Below are 9,868 nucleotides of genomic sequence, written 5' to 3'. Positions count from 1 at the left end.
TTTCTATCTTCCTGGATTCTGTTGAAACATAATGTTCGGCAAATCAAAAGTATTTAGTAAATTTTCCAGTATACTCCCAAACCGTTCCATTTCCCTGTTCCAGCTTCAAGAAATCTTCTTCCATTTGTTTTACTACAGTTTTAGGACAAAACTGATTCTTGAATCGGTCTACAAATTCTGTCCAAGACAATGTTTGTAAAACATTCGTTCTGGCCGATGATTCAACTTCCCACCAGAACAAAGCATTTGATTTTAGGACTGAAACAGCAAATCGAACTTTATCTGTTTCCGGACACCTAATCGTGTTGAACACATATTCTATTTCCTTGATCCGGCACATAGCTTTCACTAGATCCCTCTCCCCAGAAAATGTTGGTGGCTTGCAAGCCAAAAATATTTTGATATCTTCCTCTTTACTGTGAGTAGCCGGTATCGAGGGATGAACTTCTACTCTTTCTGTTTCTACCCTGGCTGGTACCCGCATGATAGAAGTCAGAGTTTACCGTAACTTTCCATTTCTTCTAGCAACATGTCCCTAGTTACATATTCTGTGGCATCGATCTTTACTGAACATTTCCAGAATGGGATTCTTCAGGTTCAGAATGAACTTCAGTACGACCCCTTCCTTGAGGCTGATTTCTTCCTCTGTCTCGTCCCCTTGGTCTTCCCCGACCCCTGATTCCAGATGTATCAGTCGGAAGATTAACATGTGATTCTTCTCTTTCTTCAGACTCTGGACGAGCCGTTCTTTCAGATCTTCTAGTTCGGCTAGACATCTGCAGATTTTAGTGTTAATAATCATGTATTCACATTCCCAAATATAATGAAGTATTTAAGTTCAGATGTGTACCTGTAAATTCATAATTACACTGGCCAGATGTAATTAAAATTTACCTTACACACTGTTCTTTCAACTAATCATATTTATTTCCAATGGAGCTAACTATGTCCGGGACCCTTAACATGAAATAAAACAGTTTTAGTCTAGGTATCATGTTGTTAAATACCTAAATCCCTTAAACTCAGGCTCTGATACCACTTTATGTAACACCCCATACCACACATTGCATGTAACTCATATTTCATACAAGAATACATGTTTATATCCCACATTGGTCTCTTAATACAAGAATTTACCAGTATAAAATGCATGGTCCAAAAATTCAAAATACAAATTCTTGTACTAATCCAAGTTCATCTACCAAAACTATACATATCATCATCCATTCTTCATGCAGGTAAACATATAGGGAAATTATCACATTTTCCCTTTTCCCTTACCTTCAGCACTTCCTGCAATATATATTTGAAATTATAAAACGAGGGTTAGACCTAAATATCTAGTGAGTTATCCTATTTATGTCATTGCAGGGTGATTATCACCAAAATCTTTATATAAAAAAACTTTTCATATATATATATATATATATATATATAACAAATATATGAACAAAAGAGAACACAATATCAATACTTTTCACCTTTCAAGCCAATAATCTTTGCTTGTAAATAATACATCAAATCCAGACAGGTTTCAATAACATAATGCCACTTTTAAACCTTTTTCCACTCAAACAAGGTTTATTCAAAGTTTCAGGCCTAATCTGTTATCCTCTTCTTATAACATTCAGACTATGATTTCCAATAAGAACTCTGATCCTAAATCTTTAAGTCACAAAGAAATAAAGATTCCAGACCACAGTAATCTTAAGGGATATGGAAGTAAGAGTTATATTATATAACACACACATACAATTGCCACCCTTATACAAATGTACACCTCTCCTTGATATGACACCCTTATCCCATGGTACACCTCTCCTTGATATGCCACCCTTATTTCTTCATCAAAACATTTCACAAAAACAATTCCATATAGAACTTGTGACATCCAGAAATTTAAATATCAGGTTAGTAGCCAGATAGCACTTTCGAAATATTATTAACACTCAAGTAGAGCGATTAGAGCTTAAATAGTTAGAAATCCCGGTAGGTTGCATAGAAACATTGTTACGACCCGTAACGAACCAGATCGTCTTATAAAATGCCAAACACTCCAAATAATTTTTAAAACTTGCATAAAATATAGAGTGTACATATTTTAAATATTTTTACTTCAATTATATTTTATGAATTTATTTATCTCATAAAATAGGAATTTGGGCCTTTTTCTCAATTTTTCACAAAAATACCCAACTCATTAAATTATGGGTTAATTTCACAAAAAAAAATTAGAGAGGCCCATAGGCCCATCAAGTGGCCGGCCCCACCCCCCTCCCCTCTCCATATAAATACATTTTGAATTTTTAAAATACTCATTTTTCATTCATTTCTCAACCTTTCATCTCCTTACTCTCCCTCACTTTTCACTTACAACTCCCCCCCTCCATCTTCTTCTTCAAGAAAGAAAATTCAGCCATATCAATCATAGAAAAGAAAGATTCAAGAAGCAAAACTTGAAGAAATTTAGGATCATCTTCTTTTAATCAAAGGTAAGAACACTTGTTAGTGTTTTGGCTTTATTGTATGCATTTTTAGTGTCATTTTTTTGTCATTTTCATACTTTGATATTTATAAAGGAGAGGTGTTCTTTATTGTAAGTTCTAAGGGTAGATTTTACACCAAAGACATGAAAAATGTTCTTAATATGGTGAAAATTCGTGACCTAACCATCTAGAACTTTTGAGAAGCAAGAAAAACCTTCATTTCTTGCATTTTTGTGTTTCTTATGGAATCTGAGTTCTCTTTCATTTTTTTGACAACAAAAATATTTTATTTTATATCTTCTTACTTTAATATTGAATAGTATAGTGGTTTCCTTTCATAAAATCATCATTTTTGGAAATTAGGATGCATAAAAGTCCATTTTTGCATAAATGAATGACTTTTCTCCTGGACAGAATCATTGCATGAGTTTGGAACGACCATATATAGTTGTGTTTGGACCCAATAAGCATGACTCTTTAATCTCAATAATACTTAGTGTATTATCTTTCAAACCCAAGTGGAATCAAGAGAAAATATGACTTTATGACCTCACAACACCCAAAACAAATTTGGTGTGCAACAGTGATCGGTCAGAAATTTTGTGTCTCATTGTTCATCTATAACTCTTAGAAGAAACATCAAAACTCATGAAATTTTACCTCTAGAATATGTATTAAAGTGTTATATTTCAAAAGAGTCTAACCCCACCCAAAAATATGGTGATTTAGGGGTTCAACCAAGTTTTACAAAATAAGTGTGCAATCTGTCCAGACTTGACAGATTTCCACATGCATGTTTAAACCACCATAACTCCCAAACTATACACCCAAATATAGTGATTCTTTTTGGAAAAGATATCCTTATGTGTTAGATTTAAAACGAATCATGAACTATTGAAACAGAATAAGTATAACTCATTCAAAAGAGTGTAACATTAAGAAGGGGTTTTCTGTTTTAAAAGCTATAACCACTGTTTTGGTAAAATTTGTTTGAGACCCTTCAACTCATCCAAAAATCTTGATTTTTGGTCATAATGATCCTAACTCAGTATACTAAAACATATAAAAAATTCTGGAAAATATATTTCTTGGATGAGGGTGAACCATGGACATTTTTGAGTCACAAAGATTCTGTCAGCATGCATGATTTCCTAAAACCACTAAAGATTGGACTCTTAAACCATAAACCCTATAATAAGCATATTAAGTGTTTAAAACTTGATTTTTTTTTTTTATTCTTAAGAACATAAAGAGGCATTTTATAAGACATAAAGGTAGAATAGTAACCTTTACCTTTAAGAGTTAAAAAACGAACACGTTGACAACCGTTCGTTTTTTATAGGAATTCACTAAAAGGACTTTACCAAGACGCACCATTCGATCACTCAACCATCTTCACCGTGAAAGAATAGGTGAGTATTCGCGGCCCCTTTTTTTTAATCCATCGTTTTTTGGGGAAAAGCACGTATAAAACTAGTTGTTGATTGTATGAAATATACAATGTGATTAAATCGTTGATACAAATTGATTATATGAAATATGCAATAAAATGAAATTATGAATACGAGCACTAACACCATGTACGCTAGTAAAAATTGTGTTTGGGTTAATTAAAAAGTCCCACTTGGTTATTGGTCGGGTTATATCTCACACCTTTAGACTTAATGAAATTGGGCCACAAAACAAGTATACAATACGGCCCAACGTCGTCTTCCCAAGTAATAAAGTGGTACAAGTACCGGATTATCGTCCAAGGAGATTGTAGCCAAAGTTTAATTAGAGTCCAATGAAAGAGATGATTTCAGATGACGATTTTGAAGACTTATGTTTGATTTTAAGGTGAATTAAAACATAATACAAAATATATAAAAGAAGCAAGGGTGTAAGACTTAAGGTGAGACTCAAACACAAATTCCAACAGCCAATGCTATAGGAATGCTACAGCAAGCAGTGTTTCGAAATTAAGTTCCACCATCTATTTTGAAGGCATTCCTCTCAGAATTCACCATTGCACTATATTATAGCTTTCCACCCATATCTCTATGTGGTGTCCGGACCAGGGATAGTGACAAGATGGTGTTTTCAAAATATATGGATAAACAAATTTCTTTGTTAAAAATCACTCTCTCGAGTCAATTCCCATATCATTCGAGTTGGCGTGTTCTTGATAGTTCATCTCTTAATCTATCACAATTTGACACTTTCGAAGAGTGACCAACCCGTCGGGAGTTAAGTTTTGAAAAAACATAAATGACAAGTCTCATTGTCGGCAACTTTCTCAAGTCTACCTCTTATGTCATTCAAGTTGACGTGCTTATTAATGGCTTATCTCTAAGTACATTGCACTTTAACACTTTCAAAGTGATCAACCCGTCAAGAAGTGTGTTTGGTTTTATAAAAACTCGAATGAAACAATGAAACATCGTTTACGAAAACACTTAGCCACTTTCGTTTGGTTTGAAAAATCTCACATTTCCATCTCACACCCAAGCTATATAAGCTTAGCTACTCATAACGGAAAGTAAAAAATAAATGACGGAAAGTAAAGACATAAACGTAAATTGCGTAAAGTAAATAACGAGGAAATAAATAACGAGAAAGTAAATGACGGGAATGTAATTTGTGAGAAAATAAATGACGACAATGTAAATTGCGAAAATTAAATAACGGAAAGTATATAACAATAAACGTAAATGAACATAAAATAAAGAACAAGAAATTAAAAGATGAAAGCTTAAATTCAAGAACTTGGATTTCTCGAAAGTTTCTCCCAAAATCAGCCGTAACAAGTTGATTTTGATCTTGAAAATATGTTATAGGGTGTGTGAAATCACAAGGTTAATCCCCCTATTTATACACAAGGCTTGCACTACACAACAAAGGTATTAACCACAAGTTAATGTCCAAAGGTTAAGCAAATGGGATCTAAAGTACAAAAGTACAAATAAAGTCAAAAATCTCAGATTTTAAAATCTTCCAGCTATTTCCAGCTGTCTTCCAGTAAGCATCCAAAAGGCAGCAGCTTAATCGTTAAGCTCTTGCAAAGCCGTGCACATATCAGGTGGCTGCTGCTGCAATGCTGTAGCATCAGGCTGTTTTAACCAAAATTCTCTGTTAGCTTATATCTTTGCGTCCCAACAAGTTTAACCAAAATATTTTAGCTCCATAATAAAAGCATAAAGAAATAAATCCAAATGACTCAAAGTGGGAATGAAAGGAAACTAATTTTGACTAGAAAGACGTTGCTTGTCCCCAAGCAACCAAAAGACAAATAAAAAGACTCAATTTATACAAAAATTTGCATGATCAAGGCATTAAGTGCCATCCCAACAAGAGTTATACCCAACATGAGGCTCAAAACCTTTCATAAATCCAAGATGAGTCACTCAAAACCAAGTCATTTATGTGAACCATAGGCTAGCATTCCCTGTTATTTGTTAAGTTCAAATACAATCACATATATAGGATCAATAGGGCTTAAAGGGTTTACTCTCTTTGGTGTTTCTTTTCTCTCATTGCCTTTTTCCTTTTATACTCCACATATGAATTTTTTCAAATTTTTGGGCACTTTGACCTCTTTTGATTGGAGTGCACATATCCCCTATGGGACTTTTTATTGTGCTATTTTGAAACACATAGCCCCTATGGGACTTTTATTGTTCCAAACCCTTTTATGATAAGGAGTCAAATTAGAGCTTTGCTCTTTGGTATTGACTTTATGTCCTTATATAAACTCCTCCCCCAAACTTAAATTTGACAATGTCCTCATTGGTGCTTTATGGGGTAGATGGTGTTTGAAAGGGTGCAAGTGGCTTAATATGAGTATAGAAAAAAAGGCCTAAATCATTTCCTATTGTGAATTGTGTGATCAAAGTGTTTTCCCAAAAAGTGGTTTGCTAGTTCTAGTTTTGAACAAAGTGACTTGGTTGAATGACAAGTAATCTGTAGAATTATTGAGGCTATGATCTCATATGCAACATATCTCAACTTAAGTGATCATGCATAAAAAAATAAGACTAAAAACTATTAAAGACTATTCCCGACTCAAAGAAATAAAATATGGAGACTAAAGTACGGTGGTAGAACCTGTCCTACTCCGTAGGAGTATGCTGTGTGCTCCAGACTACCATCTCCTTCTTCAACTTCTCATTCTCTTCAAACAGACTCTTATTATCCACCTTGATGGCCTTCAGAATGTTTTCATGAAAGTTGATCTTCTCACCTGTTATGAGACTAAACAAAAGCACCAACCATTCTACAAAAATGGAGCTGTTCTAATTAGTCGATGATAAATAATGTCTAATAAAGCTTATCCAAACATTCTTATCAGAGGAAAAATTGGCAGCCTTAAAGGTTTTCAACATGAAATGAGTGTAAGGCTTCCAATCAGTCTCAGGCATTCCAAGGAAAGTCATGATCTCAACCAAATATGCCTCAGAAGCCGTGTGCAAGAGTGCATTATTCTCAGAATCTATGTGAGGTGAGAGTTGTTTCAATTCTAAGTCAAGTGGTGATACAATAGATGGGGTGAAGTCTTTCTTCTCACCATTTTCCAACAGCTCAGATGGTACAGCATTCACTGGGACAACATCATTTCCTATTTCCTCAACATCTTCTTCTATTTCCTCATCACACTCTTCTTCCAACTTAAGGTTCTTCTAAATTCCTTCTTCAAAGCACATCTCTTCTATCTCAGATATTCTTGAACACTCTWCCAAGTAATCAGGGTACTTTAGAGAGTTGAAGACATTAAATGAGACTTTCTGGTCCTGAAGTCTCATAGTCAGCTCTCCTTTCTGGACATCTATCAAAGTTGTTTCGGTGGCTAGGAATGGTCTCTCTAAAATGATAGGAATGTCCTTATCAGCCTCAAAGTCTAAGATGATAAAATCTGCCGAAAAAATGAACTTGTCAACTTGCACTAACACATCCTCAATCTTTCCCTTAGGGTATGCAATGGATTTGATTGCCAATTGGAGTGTAACCGTGGTAGGTCTAGCCTCACCTATGCCTAAGGTATTGAAAATGGATAAAGGCATGAGGTTGATACTAGCACCTAAGTCACACAAAGCTTTCCCAATCTCTTTCCCACCTATAGAACAAGGAATAGTGAAACTCCCCGGGTCTTTAAGCTTAGGAGGTATCTTGTTGGTCAGAAGTGCACTACATCCTTCAGTAAGAGCTACAGTTTCATACTCGGTCAGCTTCTTCTTCTTACTTAAGATGTCCTTGAGGAACTTAGCATAACTAGGCATTTGCTCAATTGCCTCAACAAGTGGTATGTTGATGTGCAATTCTTTGAACACATCCAATAACTTCTTAAAATGCAATTCCTCTTTCTGGTTTCTCAACCTTTGGGGGTAAGGAACATAAGGAGGAACTGGTTTTATCACATTCTTGCTTGGATGTGTTGAGCAAGATGGGTCTTGAATGCCTTGGGTCTTAGTGGTGCCCTCTAGAGGTTCAGATGAAATTTTAGCACCAAGCTTAAGTGTCTCTAAAACCTCAGTCTCTTTTGACTTCTTTAAAGCATCCTCAGAAAAAAGTAATGGAAAGTCTGATCTAGGGGGGACAGAAGTGGTGGTCTCGGATGCCTTCTTCTCTGAGGGTTGGACTGGTCTTTCTTTGGCAGGAACCAATGCTGTAGCATCAGCTTCTGTCAAAATGGGTGTACTATCTTTTTGCACCTTTTCAGTCAACTCCTTCCCACTCCTATGAATCACTGCTTTCACATGTTCCTTTCCTAAGGCTCTCGGGACTTCTGTGTTACTAGGCAAAGTACCAAGGACTCTATTRGTCTGATTGAGTGCAAGTTGACTGACTTGGGTTTCCAGATTTCTGATAGCAGCACTTTGTTGATTAAAAAGAGATTGATTTTGAGAGTTTTGTTGGGTTATCAAAGCTTGATTTTGAGCTTGAGCATGCGCAAATAACCCTTTTATCATTGCTTCCAAAGAAAATGATAAGTCAGCCTATGGAGGTGGCTTGTTTTGAAAAGGTGGTTGGGTATTCTGAAAACTTTGTTGGTGAGAGTTAGAACTGTTTCCATGATGTTGTGGTTGGAAATTTGAAGTTCCTTGCTGCTTAGGTGCGGGTGGATTTAAGCATGGACTGGTCCAAGAAAAATTTCGGTGTTGTTTCCAACTTGCATTGTAATTGTTKGTATAGGGACCAGATCCATTATGAACAAAGTTTATGGATTCAGAATTATGAGGACAATGTTCATACGAGTGTTCCCCACCACAGCACACACATTGCACAGAGAGGACTGTTGGGACAGGTGTATTAGCAACTTGCTGTCCTCCCTGACCAGAAGTTAAATTTTTCAGCAGGTTGGTCATGGAGGTAAGCTGAGTTGTTAATGCAGTATATGCATCTACATCATGTATCCCAATAGTCTTTTTCTGTGATTGAGCACGTGGGTCAGCCCAATGCCCATTGTTGGCTGATATCTTTTCTAGGATTTCATATCCTTCATTATAGGTCATGGCTGTGAAGGCGCCGCCTGTAGTCGCATCGAGCATTTCTTTTGCCATGGGATTTAACCCATTGTAAAACGTCTAAAGTTAAATACAGTACGAAATGCCATGGTGTGGGCATTTTCTCAACAACTCTTTAAACCTTTCCCGTGCGTCAGGAACAGCCTCATCGTCCATTTGTTTGAAAAGACAGATTTTGTTCCTACACTTAGTGTTCCTTGTTGGTGGGAAATATTTTCGCAAAAAAAATTCTGCCATGTTACTCCACGAAGGCACAGAACCCGGTGTTAAAGAGTTAAACCATGCTTTTGCCCGATCCCTTAAGAAAAATGGAAACAAAGTGAGTCTTAGAGCGTCATTTGACACTCCCGGGATCAGGAAAGCATCTGTGATTTCCATAAAAGATTTTAAATGCGAATGTGGGTCCTCCAAACGTAATCCGGCAAATTGGCCATTCGTTTGCAACATGTGAAACATTATCGGTTTTAGTTCGAAATGGAGAGCGGTCATATGTGGTCTAACTATCCCGGAATTCAATTGCTCAAAATCCGAAATAACATAGTCCATAATTCTTCCATTTTTGGAATTTGCCAAATTAATGATGTTCGGAGTTTGTGCTCTTTGTTGTTCATTATGTTCCGATTATGTATCCTCGTTACCCAAATTATTGTCATTATGTGGGTGTCTTTGTTGAAAGTTCGGGAATGGTGGTATTGGTGCAAAAACCGGCGGTTGGTTTTCCAAATGCGGTATTTCTGGAATGATTGGGGAAGGTAACGCCATGTTCGAAGGAAGTAGAGAAAAAAATGCTCTTTGAACCCTCCTTCTATGGTGAAACGTTCTCTCAATGTCGAGATCAAGTTCGGAAAATTTCCCGCGTTGTGACCGTGGCATACACCACTT

The 9,868-nt window shown here is 36.1% G+C and overlaps 1 non-coding gene across 1 annotated transcript; it reads left to right on the top strand.

Annotated features, from left to right (window-relative positions):
• The first annotated feature begins 9,068 nt into the window (after positions 1-9,068).
• Positions 9,069-9,175, top strand: LOC112524008. Its single transcript, XR_003070335.1, has one exon. It is a non-coding gene; the product is annotated as a small nucleolar RNA R71 (small nucleolar RNA).
• The last annotated feature ends 693 nt before the right edge of the window (positions 9,176-9,868 follow it).

The sequence above is a fragment of the Cynara cardunculus genome (genome assembly GCF_001531365.2).
Source record: "Cynara cardunculus var. scolymus isolate 2C chromosome LG 12, CcrdV1, whole genome shotgun sequence".
Classification (NCBI taxonomy): Eukaryota; Viridiplantae; Streptophyta; class Magnoliopsida; order Asterales; family Asteraceae; genus Cynara; species Cynara cardunculus.
Note: the sequence above shows the minus strand (reverse complement) of the source record. Positions and strands in the feature narration are given on the sequence as shown.